We start from the raw sequence: 17,190 nt of genomic DNA on the forward strand, positions 1-17,190 counted from the left end.
AGGAAAAGCCTGGGATATGTTGTTTTACTGTACGTCTGCGAACTCCCTTCAGCATAGCTAATCTGCACCGCAGTTACCATTATTTCTACCTCACTGAGCACTTCCTAATTGCTGTGTTATTGCTTGTGAAGAAAATATATTATTAAAGTCCACAACTTACGACTTGTTGCACATCTACACAGGGGAAGGAGGGGGGAGAGAGAAACCTCTTTTCATTTCATCAGAGCTTAATAGGTTTTGAATGGGGTGATGATCATCCGAGGTTGTTTTCCTCTTGAAGATCTGTTCATTACCGTTTCATAATGTCACTGTCTCCTTCTTGCAGTCAAGATGCATTCATAATTTATTCAAAGACCTGGAGATATTATTAAACCAAATCTATTTTATTCTCTATGAATCAGCTCAGGACTACTTTGGTGGCTGGCTGTAATGAACAACAAATTATAAACCCAAAGGAATCCATAACTCCCTTTTTAGCTGTTAATGTTTTATGCCTGTGTTTGGTCGCTGGCCAGATAATGATCCACAAAGCACTGCAAATGTATATTAATATTATCTTTACAGCAGCAATAATACTCAGCAGAGGGGAACATTCCAATGGGCTTCCTTTTCTTTCTTTCTTTTGGCACTAGTTAAAATCTCTGCTGCTGGGGGGTGGGGAGTCGAGACCTCTGCTTAGTTTGGAGAGGTCTGTCTGCTCCAGACTTTGGATGACCTTAAAATATTCAGTTCTGTGATGTGTAATAAGGACAGCCATTATATCTCAGAAAGAGAGAGAAAGACCTAAGCGTTGGCTTGCTATTTCTGAATTTATTCAAATGTGAAAGGCAAGTAGTGAAGATCATAAAGACTGTGTGAAAATAGGTCCTTCTAGCCTTTTCTGCTCACAGCAGGAGTGACACTTTATCTTAGAAAGCAAAATCCAAAGAATCCTAGGAAAAGAGAAAACGGGAAAATTGAAAACCACATTCTCGTGCGAGTACTTTGTCGGGGACCGAATAAAAGGCATGGTGGACAAAGCCCGTGGGTGAAATCACCAGTTCCCACCACTGCAGTAAGAAAACCGTACTCTATTAGATGCAAATCTACTTTGAACAAGGGACCTGTGTTGCCGTGATTCTGTGGGAAGACAATAAAAGGTGCAGTGTTTAATACCGGACAGGAAAATGTCAACTTCCTGAGATCCATCGTTCCTCTCTGTGTGTCTCTCTGTCTCTGGAAAAAATGAAGAGAAAAAGTTTCCAGACCATAGGACTACAAAGATTTAAAAAATAAATATTTGAGAGAAGTTGCCTACTGCTTAATTAAAGACACCTCTAACCAGTTTACATAAAATATAAAATATACATTGAAATTAACAGCCCTGTGAAATCTTAGAAGTGTAGCTGATGTCCAGTGGTCAGGAGCTGGCCTGCAGTTCCCTCCATAACTCTTTCTCCCAAATATGTCAAACAAGTGGGGGATAAAGATCAGATCCTTGCTGACTTCTCTAGAAGTAAGTCTCAATGAACACAGCGGAGCTTCCTTCTAAGAAAGCATGCCTGCTCCAGTATTCCTGCCAAGAAAACTCCATGGACAAAAACAACAGGCCTGCTAGTGTACTGTCACGCTATTACTTAGTGGTACATTTTAAATATCATACAAACAAAATCTGTTCCATCCATTTCAAAATGATTTAACAGAATATGAACTATTGTAATCGTGCCTAAGTTAACATGTTACAAAAAAAAAAAAAACAGTTGATGATGAGTCAAATGCATTTTTAGAGCAATGGACTTTATTTGGCATGTCAATTTCAAGGTAACATAAACCTTACATTTGTTTTATTGTAATTATATATGTGCAGTATATACTTCTAACGACAAATTGTAAGTATATACCGGTATTCATTATAGGGATTTAAGAAAGCACTGATTTCTGTTCTGCCCCGTATATAATATAAGCAGTGCTGTTTCCATTCCACTGCAATTTGGCTTCCAACAAAAGCTACTTTATTTATCTCATTGTCTGCAATGCTGAAATGCTACGAAATCATTTACATTACTAATTATGAGATGCAAACTGGGGAGGAAGGCTTTAATTATGTATCATTACGTATCACTTGTGAACTGAAAACAACAACAACAACAACAGTGAATACCAACCAAATTAGCCACATTGATTTCCGTTCCACACCTGAGATGAATATGAAAACACCAACCACTTCTGGGCTGCCATCCTTCGCATACATACCTGGGAGTAAGCTTCACTGAACTTTGAAAGGTTTACTTTCAAGTGTGTCCAGGATTGAACAACGTTAAGACACTTTGCAAATCTGTTTGCCATTACCCTCCTACTGAGAAAGTCACTTTTTATACATCTTTGAGTGAAGGATTCCCTGAGTTTCTGCTTTCCTGAATTCCACCTCCCTCCAATGACCTCTGCCTGGGTTTATGCTGCAGAAAAGAGCAATCTATATTCCCAGGAGACTGCCAGGTGTACTTTTTCCTGCTAGATCAATATTAGATCATATTTTTCCCAAGAAACTACAATGGACAAAGGATATTTGACTGAGGAGGTGTTACCTGGGGACATTCTAAGCAGGTGCTGGCAGCCCTTTTCGTTCCAGCTTCAAGAGGGACCACCAGTAATGTTGAGATATGCTGAATTTTCAGAAGTAATTTGATAACCAGTTTCAGATGTGGGGAAATCCAAAATAAAACAAAATGTATGAGGAATCTTGGCAGCTATGGTTGGCATTCACACAAGCACGCCCTTCTCCTGGAAGCCTGTGGTGAATTTAATAGTTCTGTGATAAGGGGGGGAAAGTCAGCAGGTCTATAATTTAATTTTATTTATGACATTTATATCCTGCTTTTCCTCCAAGGAGCTCAAAACAACATGCTCTGGTTATCTCCTGCTTGGACTACTGCAATGCGCTCTACGTGGGGCTACTTTTGAAGGTGACCCAGAAACTGCAACTAATCCAGAATGCGGCAGCTAGACTGGTGACTGGGAGCGGCCGCCAAGACCATATAACACCAGTCCTGAAAGACCTACATTGGCTCCCAGTACGTTTCCGAGCACAACTCAAAGTGTTGGTGCTGATCTTTAAAGCCCTAAATGGCTTCGGCCCAGTATACCTGAAGGAGCGTCTCCACCCACATCATTCAGCCCGGACACTGAGGTCCAGCACCGAGGGCCTTCTGGCGGTTCCCTCACTGCAAGAAGTGTGGTTACAGGGACCAGGCAAAGGGCCTTCTCAGTAGTGGCACTTGCCCTGTGGAACACCCTCCCATCAGATGTCCAGGAAATAAACAATTATCTGACTTTTAGAAGACATCTGAAGGCAGCCCTGTTTAGGGAAGCTTTTAATGTTTGATGTTTTATCGCATTATTGTTGTTGTTGTTGTTGTTCTTGTTGTTGTTATCATCACCATCATCATTAATTCTTTTGGGAGCCACCCAGAGTGGCTAGGGAAACCCAGCCAGATGGGTGGGGTATAAATAATAATTTATTACTACTACTACTATTACTATTATTGTTGTTATTATATGTAGTTCTCTCACCCTTGCTAATTCATTCTCACTGAAGACCTGTGAAGTAGATTAAGCTGAGAGACAATGACTTACCCAAGGTAATTTAGTGAGCATCATGGCTGAGTGAAGATTTGGCCTCCTGGTCTCCTGGGTTTTAGTTCAAAGCATTGGCCACTACACCACACTGTCCTCCCCACCCCCAACAGGAAGCTATCTTCCCTTGGCTTATGTAGTTCACTGCTGCCTAGGCCTACCTGGACATGCCAGGTATTGAACCTGGAACCCTCTGAATGGGAAGCAGATGCTCTGCCACTGAGCTATAACATCTCTGGGATAGGAAACACTTCACCAGTTGACCTTCTGCTTATCAAGCCACTTATTTCAAAACACAGAAGCGCAACCAGAAAAAAAAGGGTGTGAAGCTTGTTTGTCACAACCCTGCTCACAGGTCTATGATTCATAACCCTTACAATTACTCTTAATTACTTAGCATAAAGGTTCCCTGTCACCATCTGTGGCGTTTGCCTCCTAGGTGGGTCATAAGGAAAGGGTTAAATGAGTGTGATGTGACTGGCCAGTGGAAACAGATAGGGGGCGTTAGAGTTAGGGTTGGAGTGTGTAGAAGTCAGTTGGGAGTTGGAGAAGGTAGAGGGAGGATAAGTCTGTGGGTTGGTGGAGTTGTGTGGTGAAAGAGTGAGAGGAATTGTTAGGTGGAGTCAGATAGATAGTTGGGATGATCAGTTTGAAGTTGTTAGGAACGTATAGGACAGTTAAGGAACTAAGATTAAGAAACTGACAAGAAAAATTAACTGAAACCATAAGCTTGTTCACGCTTATAAAATAAACTTGATTATTTGTTAATGTTAACAACTGTCTGGACTCCGTGTGTACCCGAGGGAAACGGGTTGGTGGCAGTGAAGAGGCAATCACAATGGTGGCACAGGGATCAATAGACCGTCAAACGTCTGGGGACCCTGTGTGATCAGCACACCATCCTTGCAGTGAAATGGGGGATACGGGACCTCGCCCCTCCAGGTATTGTTGGGCTCAAGAGTCCCATCAGCTTCAGCCAGCACAGCCAATGATCAGGGATGATGGGGGCTGTAGTCCAAAAACATATTGAGGGCCACAGTTTCTCCATCCCTGATTTAAATGATAGCTGCTCTCAAAAGCATAGGTATTGATGATCATTGTTTCAGCTGCTTGTCAGACACTGAGGCCAATCAAATGACTGTGGAACATAATCCCTATGCTGTAAGAAGTCCTATTAGTTTCATGCCAAATTTGGTGTCAGGCGGCTGTGGATCCATCCCCCACGGCAGGTCGCCAGGAACAGATAAGACAAGGAAAAGTTCTTACCAACTGCTTTTTACAGTGGTACCCTGGGTTACAGACGCTTCAGGTTACATACGCTTCAGGTTACAGACTCCGCTAACCCAGAAATAGTACCTCGGGTTAAGAACTTTGCTTCAGGATGAGAACAGAAATTGCACAGCAGTGGCGCAACGGCAGCGGGAGGCCCCATTAGCTAAAGTGGTGCTTCAGGTTAAGAACAGTTTCAGGTTAAGAACGGACCTCCGGAACGATTTAAGTACGTAACCAGAGGTACCACTGTATTCAATATTCACAGAGATGCTGCCTCTTGGAATAATGGCGTTGCTCCAAGTGAGTCTCCACCACCCCCCCTTCATGCGTCATCACTACAGGTGCTGAGATGTGCCCTCTGCCTCTGAGCTCTCTGCTCTCCTACTTTCAATGCTCACCAGGTTCTGGGAGAGGGGGGGTCTGGAATGCTTTCTAAGACACTGTGTCCATCAGCTGTCCTTCCCTCTGGTGCTTCTTCCTCCTTCTCCTCTCCCATTATTTCCCAGCTTTTCCCCTCATCTGCCTCTGAGCTGTGATCTCCCTCAAACCCCTGTCATAATTCTGAACCGTCTTCTTCTCCTCTGGAAGGGTCAGGCTGGGGAGGCAGTCTCCACTATTCCTCCTCTGCCCAGTCCCTGACATTTGGTTAAAATCAGTGCAGGTTTAAAAAGATCAGGCCACCATCTTGATTCTAGCTGGCATCCAATGGTATCCAAATAGAGACCCAAACTTCCTTTTTGGTCTCAGGAACCACCGTGCTAAATAGGGTGGTGATATATTCAGAGGTGTCCAAATTGGTGCATTTTGGAACATTTCAGTCCCCCATCTTGAGTCAAAATGCTGTCTGATAGTACCCAAATGCAGATGAAAACAGGTTTCTCCATCTCAGGAACAGCCATGCCGTGTTTGGTGATGCTATATCTAGAAACCTTTGAATGCATAGCAAACAGATGGACCAACCACTTTCCAAAATATATAGTTGAAGGAAAGAAAGAAGATAATAAATTGGCAAATCAAACTTACTGAATTTGTTGAATTGGCCAAAATGACAGCAGCTATCAGAGGTCAAACAAATCAAAATTTAATAAAAGAATGGAGTTGTGTGAATGAATATATGAAAAAACACTGCTCCGGTGCAGAAATATTGACATGTAAAGAACAAAGTTTGTAATGGGAAAAGGTTACAAGTGCAAGTAAAATCAGAATATTTGTCAAATACAATATAACAACACAACTGTAAAGATAAGTTATAGAATTAAGGTCAAGCAACGATGGAAGGAAGTCAGATTTTAATTCACATTTCGAGTTATGTCGAACCAATGGTGGTGGGGGGGGGTGAGGTGGTGGGATGCTTTGTGTTACTAACATGTACATATGTGTAAACGTTTCTTTCTTTCTGTTATTTCGTAGAGATAAAAACTTCAATAAAAATTAATTTAAAAAAAGATAAGGAAGATAAGTGAGCAAATTGCTGGAAATGTTAAACAGTGGTGAACCTTGGCATCTCAAATTTCAGTGGCACCCTGTACAGCACCAAAATCTGCCCTCCTCCCTCACCTTCCATTGGGTGTCATAGTGCAATTGCACTGGTCATGCTCTCTTGGATCCACCTTTGTATTAAAGCAAAGATCTATAAAATATCTTCATATATGGTAGACATGTAAACAAGCAAAATTATTTGGGAACAGAGCAGTTAGAATGGAGCAGATAAAGCATGAGAAATTAGACTTAGATCCATGACTATTGTGTTAAAACTATTCTAAAACAATTCCTACATGTCTTGAGAAATGAGTCTTATATATGATGACAACCACTAGCGTGTGTTAGGGCAATTATGGAAAACAATTTGATAACCCAATGATTACAGAGTGGGAAAACGAAACCCAGGCTGTGTCATCATGGCAAAATTCACTAGTTATATAAGAGATAAATGCAGAAAGCAACAATATAATTATTTCTTTCAAAAATGACAGAGTTTATTAATTATTGGAGCAATAAGACTCACACAACAGATAATGCATGTTTAAAAAAACTTTCCACATTTGAAATATGCATATAATGGATTCCTATTCAATTTTGAATGTGTATTATATGTTTTGGATATATTACTATTATTAAGATAGAAAAATATTTGCCGAAACCCTTCTCTAAATTACTTCCACCTTTGATATAAAGGGGAGAAAGTGTTTTAGACATACAGAGATGATGGTGCTATTGACAACAACACCAGTATTGGATGAAAATGCAGTTGCGAGCCTAGCTCTCTTTAGTGAGTCCTTTTCCAGAGCTTATACCGTTTTATAACCAAATAGAACATTATGCAACTGGGTTTGAAAAGGGAGCTTTGTGTAGTTATCACATCAAGATGAAAAATGAAATTGAAACACGCCCTAACAGATTATGCAGCAAGGTGCCAAGTTCAAGAATACCTGAGAGCTCTGATTACATTATGCTTACAAGATGTTGAAATCACCTAAACACATTCAAGCTGCAAACAGGTCACCAGGCCTCATTCTTTACATGTTCTAGATTTGGGTGTTTTTAAAAAGAAAAAGAAAAGCTTCCTGACATTCAGCGGCAATCAGATATTTTTGGCATCCGTCCCACCAAATCTTTCTCTCAATTACAGCTCTGTAATCCACCCACTGAAGTGCCTCTGATTCTTTTAATGCCCCTTCCCCAGTTAAGATTTTAACATAGAAAATATATAACCATGCTTAGTTTCTTGATCTGCTCTTTTCCACAGAAAGGCAGCCAGAGCCCTTTCAAAATAATCATATGCCCCCAGGTGTGAAGCAGGAAGTGGTGGTGTTTATTTTATATAAAAAAAACAAAGACAAAGGACAGCAAAACAAAAATCACTGCGAACAGCAACAAAGCACAGGTAAACCGTGCACTTAAGTGATTAAGCATTTAAACAATTAAAGCTGTCGAACAATTAACTGTTAAATAAAAGAAGTGGGAACAAATACAAGTAAAATAATTATAATTAGAAGGTGGGAAATATTTAAATAGCCTTATTAAATGTATATATTCTATTTGTGACTCAAGGAAGACTTTGCTGACTATTCTCATAAGTCAGAAAGGAGTTGTAATGAGTCACTATCTACTTGACATGCCAAAATTTCCTATTCCTTTTTGAATCTATTCTTCCCCACCCCATCCCCTGTTGGACCCATGAAATCCTGGTAATCTTGATTAAAGTCGCCAGTTCCCACAGTTTAATGCATAGTGGGATACGACTTTCCTCTACCATGAGCTGCCCATTGGCTTTACTCAGAAGCTCGGATCGGCATGGATTTCTATAAAGAAATATTGAGCATATGAGTGGAGCGGAGATTTATATAACTATCTCCTGTAGTGGAGCAAACTTCAAAGGACAATGGTTTCTTTCATAAAGTGGCTTCTTTCCTTGTCCTCTCCCAGATTGGCCCAGTAGGAGACAATCAACCCTCCTCCTTACGTTTTGAATGTAGCAATCAATTGAAGAACCAGCACTAAGGAAATAAATAACATTTAATCTGACTTGAGGCTACTGCCAAAGCATGCTATTCTAACTACCCCAATGGAAATAATTAGGGCTTGGGGTTTTCTGAGTGGTAAAAGCAAATGGGTTCTCTTAAGTGCAATTAAAGCTATACCACATACTGAACCCATTGCTGCTGATAGATCTGTTTTGATTGTCATGCTCTATACACAGACTGCTAAGAAAATATTACTAGTGATTATCATGCCATACTAATATAGAATAGGTAATGTCAAAAGAATACAGGAGCTCCCTTGATCTTTGAAGAGAACCTTAGGCTGGCAGAAATTCTTTCTCCCAAGTAAAGCCTACGCTACATGTACTGCTACAATGCATCAAAATGAGCTACATTAAAGGATACCTAGTGTAATGTTGTGTGCGTGTGTCGTGTGTGTGTGTGTGTGTGTGTGTGTGTATCCCCTCCCCCATTAAACAAGGAACAAATTTTCACTTTCATGGCATGCAAATACTCTTTTTAAAAACAAAAACAAATCACATCATAGCTCTTTCCACTTTAGCCGGAAAATAATTCCTTAAAACAACCCTCTGGCATTAATTGTTGTTGATGGGAAGATCAAAGAGGAGCCTTAAGTGTGAAGAAGGCTTTTGTTTGATGGTGCTTTTGGGCTCAGCAGGAAGATGCTTTCCTTCCCTGTCTTTGTTTTTGTATGTTTTGAATGCAGAATATAAACCACGCCGTTATTCTCATCGGAGGCAAGTACGGCAAAACAGCACCCATTGCTTCCTGGTCCTCAGCACCCTGCACAGCGATGGAGGAGAAGAGTGACTTCAGTTTAGCTAGATAATTGCCGATGAACACTTCCTTTGAGATGATCCCCAATCAGGCAATAGATCTGGTCACATTGTGCTCCCTTCATATCTGTGCCAGCCAAGTTCATTTTCTCTTCGTTATTGCTGCCCTCCTCTTCTCCCCATTCGCACCTCCCTTTGGAAAGTGAGAATAATTAAAATGTTCATATGCAATCTGGCAATGGGCACTTGAGCTTGATTTAATTATGCTTTGCTTTGGTTCTGAACCAAAAACAATAGCCCACCAAGGAGGCTGATAGAGCCTCATCTGCATCAGGCTTCCCGGTTCAGTTCTCAAGGATACTAGCGAGAAGCCATTGTGTAAATGGCTGCTACGAAGCACCGCAGTGGGGAAAATGCTGAAAGGAAGGTTACTTTCAAAGTGACATCAACTAGGTAGTAAACCAGGATGCTAGTTAAGTATCACAATGAAACTAAAGAAAGGAGGAGAGTATGCTTTGAACAACACCGGATTACATGCACAACTGCAGGGCTATGCAAAGACGGACACCATCAGAAGGAAAGGGTAGAATACTGTACATAAATATGTAGCAGACAATTCGGAGATCAATTCTTCTGGGTTTAAAAATGACAAACTTCTAAAGTGTATTGTTTTAATTTTTGCTCTGAAAATCTGACCCAACATTCAGCTTGAACATCTCAACTGGGGATATTACTGAGAATTAAGTGTTGGTGCTGACCTTTAAAGCCCTAAGTGGCCTCAGCCCAGTATACCTGAAGGAGCATCTCCACCCCCATCGTTCGGCCCAGACACTGAGGTCCAGCTAGTTCCCTTACCAAGAGAAGTGAAATTGCAGAGAACCAGGCAGAGGGCCTTCTCGGTAGTGGCCCCACCCTGTGGAATGCCAACCTAACTCAATACTCCCATCAGATGTCAGGGAAATAAAACCTGACTTTTAGAGAACATCTGAAGGCAGCCCTGTTTATGGAAGTTTTAAATGTTCCAAGTTTTATCGCTTTTTAATTAATATTCTGTTGGGAGCCACCCAGAGTGGCTGGGGAAACCCAGCCAGATGGGTGGGGTATAAATAAATTAGTAGTAGTAGTAGTAGTGTTGTGTAGTAGCTACAGTGTCAGGCTCCGGCAAGCCACTGCAGAAATGGCCGGTTCTTGTGTTGCCATCCTCCTCCTCCATGGAGGAGACACGTGAAGAAGGGCCTATGAAAAGTTTCACTGCACACTCCTCAATTATGGATCTTCTCCATTTTCTGCTCACTTGGCTCAGCGCCCTGTGCAGAGGAGTCACCCGCACCTTAAATCTGGCACTGCCCTTGGAATTATTTCTAGGCCACATTTCTCACTTCATACCTCAGGTATTTCTTTTTTACCATTGTTCAGCCAAATATCCACTGATCAGACACCTTGAGCATTTTTTACTGGTTAGAATGTGTCCTTCAACTCTGATGGTGCCTCTTATCTGCACGGAGGTTAGAGCAGGGTATAGAAACTACCGTACAAATGTGGGATTTACGTTTGTGGCTCTGCCCTCTTTTGCCTCTGGCATGCCAACCACTGGCATGTGGCCCTTGGAAAATTAGCCAGAATGCAATGCCGCCATCAAGCTGAAAAGGGATTCCGTGGCATTGGCCATGGGGCAAAGCGGTTACTTGGTAATCACAGATATAAGCTTACCACTGGATCAACCCACCTTGGAGGAATGCCGCTCAGTGCAAAGTCAGCTCTTGGAAAACAGACATTGAGTGGGATGTTTTTACTCTCTGAAACTATCATTTTGCCCTTGATTTAGCAGCCTCCTTTAGCAGCAAACAGCAGAACGGCACCTAAATCCTACTTTAATTGTTCATTCAAACCTGTGTCTTAAACCATGTTTTCTACTTGACTTTCAACAACTTCACTCCATGAACTCGCCGCACCCAACGCACGAACACGCACACACATACAATGTTCTCCTTTATACATATTTTATAAATTTGTTTCAAGTCGCATCTTAAAAAGGTATTTAACTTTTTCGCTGGGATCCTGATTTTAGTTAATAGCAGTAAGGGGAAGACGGGGGGAGTCTCTGTCCTTGATCTGGAGCTGTTCAGTAAGGAAAAGCCAAGGCTGGAGGCACATGAAAACATGTCAATCAGATGTAATTGCTCTCAAAGAGGAAACCATATCGGGCTGGGAGAAAGAACTGATCGCGAACACTTGGATTCACTGCCGCACCTAATCTACTAATGAGCTCAGCCTGTTATTTTCAGACTCGCTCTTCAAAGGTTTTAACACAAGAAACATGACAGCAAAGGACAACATAACAAAGACAGATCTAAATATTATCTGTACACAGATGTAGTTTTACACATGTGAAAATATACTGGGAGTGTCAACAGTTTGCCATTATAAGTTGATTAAAGGGATAATTAGTTTGGGTGGTCGGATGCAAATGCCAGCAGGGGACCTGCACTTTTGAAAGTGCCGCAGAAGAAGCCATTTCAGTAGATGTCAGTGACATTCCCTCTGTCACACAAACTATTAAAGGTGCAGGAACTATGCCCCCTTGTTTCACTGGGCACTCTAGTCACTGATTTAAACGGCCAATGCTGCAGAGCCTCAATAACAGGGCTTTTCCATATTTCAAAACGAACCTATTTAAACTGATAAAATAACTATCCTAGAACTGGTTCAGACCTCATGTTTGGTTCCACTTGAGGCTGTTGTTGTTGCTGCTGCTGCTGTTGTTTTGCAAGAGGGACCTGTTCACCAGGGGTGCCAACTTGAATAAAATATTGGGGTGGGGCAGGTAAGCCATACCCCACACAGCCGATTGTAAGACATGGCACACACACACACACACACCATTTGAATGGCAATGTCCATTCACTAGAACCCGACACTAGGGTTCTCCCAGTTTGTTTCGGGCCCCACACATCAAGCAGGCCACACGCTGGATTTGATCTTTGGTGTAGGTATAGATGTGATCATGTCTCCTTCGATGAAAGTGCCATGGTCTGATCACTACGCTCTGAAAGCCAGGATTGACTTTCCACCCCCACCCTGCTTAGGTGGCGAGCCAATTTGGGCTCGCCCGCAGAGGCTGATGGACCCTGATAGATTCCGTCAAGCCTTGCGGGACCTTGCTCCCCCTGGCGACTCATTGACTGAGCTTGTTGAGGGCTGGAATATCTGCTCCTGGCAGCCATCGATGAGATCACACCTAAGTGCCCTCTGCGACCCCGCAGAAACCGGGCTCCCTGGTTTACCGAAGAGCTCCGGAAAACGAAGCGGGACCTCAGACGGCTAGAGCGAGTATGGCGGGGTGCCCGTGACGGAGCCTCAAGAACATCTTATAGGGCTTTTATGAAAACCTATGAGATGGCGGTGAAGGCTGCTAAGAAGTCTTACTTCTCGGCCTCCATTGCATCCGCTAGCTCTCGCCCGGCACAATTATTTAGTATAATCAGGTCTTTAACGTCCCTTGAGGGACAGCCAAATTTAAATAACAATTTGGCACATAGCTGTGAGGCATTTGCGAGCTTTTTTGCGGAGAAGGTCTTGTTGCTCCGCCATGACCTCCCTGCCAATTTGGATACAATAAAGGAACTGGAGGCCCCTCGACTGTCCTTGGGTCCAGTATTGGACCACTTCGACCGGATATCCCCAGCCGATGTGGACAGACTCCTCCGAGCTGGAAAGCCCACCACCTGTCCTCTCGACCTGTGCCCGTCTTGGCTGATTAGAGCGTGTCCAGACGAGGTGCGGGCCCTCCTGGGGGATATCATCAATTTGTCCCTTGGCACGGGGACATTCCCTGCGGAATTGAAGGAGGCAGTGGTGCGCCCACTCTTAAAGAAAACATCATTAGATCCTTTAGATCTATCCAATTACCGCCCGGTTTCGAATCTTCCGTTCCTGGGTAAGGTGATTGAGAGAGCGGTTGCCGAACAGCTTGGTAGGTTTCTGGATGAAACATTGGCTCTGGATCCATTCCAGTCCAGCTTCCGCGCGGGTCATGGGACCGAGACGGCTCTGGTTGCCCTAACAGATGATCTTCTTAGATAGCTGGATCGAGGCGGGTCAGGGCTGCTGATTCTTATAGATCTGTTAGCAGCTTTCGACATGGTCGATCATGAACTCCTGGACCACCGCCTTGCCGACGTGGGGATCCAGGGCACAGTCCTTCAATGGCTGCGCTCGTTTCTCTCTGGTCGGGGACAGAGGGTGGCGCTTGGGGGGGGATTGTCATCGCGCCACTCCTTCGTGTGTGGAGTACCTCAGGGTGCGATACTCTCCCCGATGCTTTTCAACATCTTTATGCGCCCCCTCGCCCAGCTTGTCCGGAGTTTTGGGCTGGGTTGCCATCAGTATGCTGATGACACCCAACTCTATCTGTTGATGGATAGCCATCCTGACTCGGCCCCAGACACACTGACCAGATGTTTGGAAGCTGTGGCTGGATGGTTACGTGGGAGCTGGTTGAAGCTAAATCCTTCGAAGACAGAGGTCCTGTGGCTGGGACGGGACGATATGGGATTGGGGGGGCAACTCCCATCTCTTGCGGGGGTGCAATTAGTGCCAGCACCCTCCGTTAAGAGTTTGGGTGTAATCTTCGACACCTCCTTTTCCATGGAGGCGCAGATTGCAGCTATAACAAAGGCAGCATTTTTTCATCTCCGCCAAGCTAAGCAGTTGGCTCCTTACCTCTCTCGCCCTGACCTAGCCACTGTGATCCATGCGACGATCACCTCCAGACTGGATTATTGTAACTCGCTCTACGTGGGGCTGCCCTTGAGACTGACCCAGAAACTCCAGCGGGTGCAGAATGCTGCAGCGAGACTCCTTACGGGGTCTTCGCTGCGAGACCACATTCACCCGGTGCTATACCAGCTGCACTGGCTCCCGGTGGAGTACAGGATCAGGTTTAAGGTGCTGGTTTTAACCTTTAAAGCCCTATACGGCCTAGGACCCTCGTACCTACAGGACCGCCTCTCCTGGTATGCCCCACAGAGAAACTTACGGTCTTCAAATAAAAACATCTTGAAGGTCCCAGGCCACAGAGAAGTTAGGCTGGCCTCAACTAGAGCCAGGGCTTTTTCGGCTGTGGCTCCGATCTGGTGGAACGCTCTGTCACTAGAGACTAGGGCCCTGCGGGACTTGACATCTTTCCGCAGGGCCTGCAAGACAGAGCTGTTCCACCAGGCCTTTGGTCAGGGCACAGCCTGACTCACTCCCTCGGCAATCTTCGTGGAGCTCTGGCACAATGGTTGCCAGTGGCTTGATTTGAATCAATTTTATAATGATTTTAGAGTGTTGTTTGTGCTGTACTTTTGTACTATTTTATTGTTGTTAGCCGCCCTGAGCCCGACTTCGGTATTATTATTATTATTATTATCAGTGTCTGGCCCCCTCAAATATTTTATGGGGGGGGCTAAGGGATCTCGACCCCTAGGAGTTGGCTCCTATGCTGTTCGCATTGACCAGGGTTTCCCAAACATGGGTCTCCAGCTGTTTTTGAAGTACAGTTCCCATCATCTCTGACCACTGCTCCCGCTAGCTAGGGATGGTGGGAGTTGTAGTCCAAAAGCAACTGGAGACCCAAGTTTGGGAAACCATGACATAGACCAAGGATAGCTGATGTGCTGCAGGAGGGGAGAGGGCTGTTGTACTCAGATCCTGCCTGCCGGCGCCCCATGGGTTGGCCACTGTGAGAATAGGATGCTGGACAAGATGGACCATTGGCCTGATCCAGGAGGACTCTTCTTATATTGCTGGACTCTAATCCTCATTAGCCCCCGCTAGTATGGTCAATAGTCAGGGTGTGATGGGAGTTGTAGTCCAGCAACACATGAAGGGCCTGAGGGAGGCACCATAGCAAGTGAGCTGGAAGCTGACAGTTCTTAGCCACGAAAATGGTCACATTATGCAATACATCCTAGGACTGGTAGATGAAGGGAACGCAGTGGATGTAGCCTACCTTGATTTCAACAAGGCATTTGACAAGGTGCCCCATGATATTCTTGTAAAGAAGCTGGTAAAATGCGGTCTTGACTATGCTACCACTCAGTGGATTTGTAACTGGCTGACTGACCGAACCCACAGGGTGCTCATCAATGGTTCCTCTTCATCCTGGAGAAGAGTGACTAGTGGGGTGCCACAGGGTTCTGTCTTGGGCCTGGTCTTATTCAACATCTTTATCAACAACTTGGATGATGGACTCAAGGGCATCCTGATCAAATTTGCAGATGACACCAAACTGGGAGGGGTGGCTAACACCCCAGAGGACAGGCTCACACTTCAAAACGACCTTGACAGATTAGAGAACTGGGCCAAAACAAACAAGATGAATTTTAACAGGGAGAAATGTAAAGTATTGCACTTGGGCAAAAAAAAATGAAAGACACAAATACAAGATGGGTGACACCTGGCTTGAGAGCAGTACATGTGAAAAGGATCTAGGAGTCTTGGTTGACCACAAACTTGACATGAGCCAACAGTGTGACGCAGCAGCTACAAAAGCCAATGCAATTCTGGGCTGCATCAATAGGAGTATAGCATCTAGATCAAGGGAAGTAATAGTGCCACTGTATTCTGCTCTGGTCAGACCTCACCTGGAGTACTGTGTCCAGTTCTGGGCACCACAGTTCAAGAAGGACACTGACAAACTGGAACGTGTCCAGAGGAGGGCAACCAAAATGGTCAAAGGCCTGGAAACGATGCCTTATGAGGAACAGCTAAGGGAGCTGGGCATGTTTAGGCTGGAGAAGAGGAGGTTAAGGGGTGATATGATAGCCATGTTCAAATATATAAAAGGATGTCACATAGAGGAGGGAGAAAGGTTGTTTTCTGCTGCTCCAGAGAAGCGGACACGGAGCAATGGATCCAAACTACAAGAAAGAAGATTCCACCTAAACATTAGGAAGAACTTCCTGACAGTGGGAACTTGCTGTGGTTAAGATAAAGGCAGGGGGGAGGGAGCCCTTTTATACCTTTAACAGTTCAGTGGGAGAGATTTTTTTATTGGGCAATGGAAACAATGGAAACGATGATGATGATGATATTTTTGTACTCTGCCCATCCTACTGGGTTGCCCCAGCCACTTTGGGAAGTTTCCAACAGAATATAAAAAAACACAGCGGAACATCACACATTAAAATCTTCACAATACAGGGTTGCCTTTAGATGTCTATTGAAGGTTGAACAATAGAGGTACAGTTATCCCATTCAGGACCAGGTGGTCCCCCACACCTGCTATCATCCCTAAGGACCAGGGAAGAAGGGTGGGAGCAACTGGCAATTTGCTGGGGTGGGGTGCAAGTAAGGTACAAGTTGAATGTGAAAGGATTACAGGAGGTGGATGAAAATACTATGAGCAGCATGTCAGTTCAGGAAGGGAAAGGCCTTTTCCACTTAGAGCCCCTGAATTGGCAAATTCTGCCTAAAATGTGGAGGTTGACTCACAGTACATCTAGACCAAATGTCTCCACTTAGCTTGAGGAAAGCCAAGCTATGGAATTCTTTGTCATGAGCAAAACACTGTGGCAAAGAATTTAGCCATTTCGGAAAATGGACTGGATATCACTAGAAAATGACATTAGCAACTGCCCTGCTGCCATTTTGTGACTGGTTGGTCTCGACAATTGTCAGCTACCTTAAGTAGACTCTGGGCGTAGAAAGTTTGAAAACCCCTAGTATAGTGCAACCAAGCTACAAGGGTGTCACAAAACAAACCACAACACCTGCTGAGCTTCTCTCAGTGATGAAATCTTTAAAGGCTTCTTTCAAGAAAGGAATTGGCAGGCCCATTCATAATAGATCCCTGTGCTTTCAATTTGTTATGGCTTGGTTTGACTCTTGTCTTTTAATATCACCCCCCTCCACCCTGTCAATTATTTATTATGCATTTTAAAATGCAATCAGAACCTTTGAGCACCGACTGCATCCATAAATCTAAAATTAAAGTCAGACCACTATAGGATTTTGTAAAGTCACCAACTGAAAGGCAGGAG

General features: G+C 44.0%; 2 long non-coding RNA genes across 2 annotated transcripts in view; one reads left to right on the forward strand and one right to left on the reverse strand.

The window, feature by feature from the left end:
- The window catches only part of LOC310846700, a 560,034-nt gene extending 544,079 nt beyond the window's left edge, over positions 1-15,955 (reverse strand). Inside the window, exon 1 of the long non-coding RNA XR_014565488.1 lies at positions 15,458-15,955. This is a non-coding gene — a long non-coding RNA (uncharacterized lncRNA). The remainder of the gene's footprint in view (positions 1-15,457) is intronic.
- LOC310846683 overlaps positions 9,945-17,190 on the forward strand; it is a 73,805-nt gene continuing 66,559 nt past the window's right edge. Inside the window, exon 1 of the long non-coding RNA XR_014565465.1 lies at positions 9,945-10,008. This is a non-coding gene — a long non-coding RNA (uncharacterized lncRNA). The remainder of the gene's footprint in view (positions 10,009-17,190) is intronic.

This window comes from Podarcis gaigeae (assembly GCF_964106915.1).
Source record: "Podarcis gaigeae genome assembly, chromosome: 6".
In the NCBI taxonomy this organism is placed as follows: Eukaryota; Metazoa; Chordata; class Lepidosauria; order Squamata; family Lacertidae; genus Podarcis; species Podarcis gaigeae.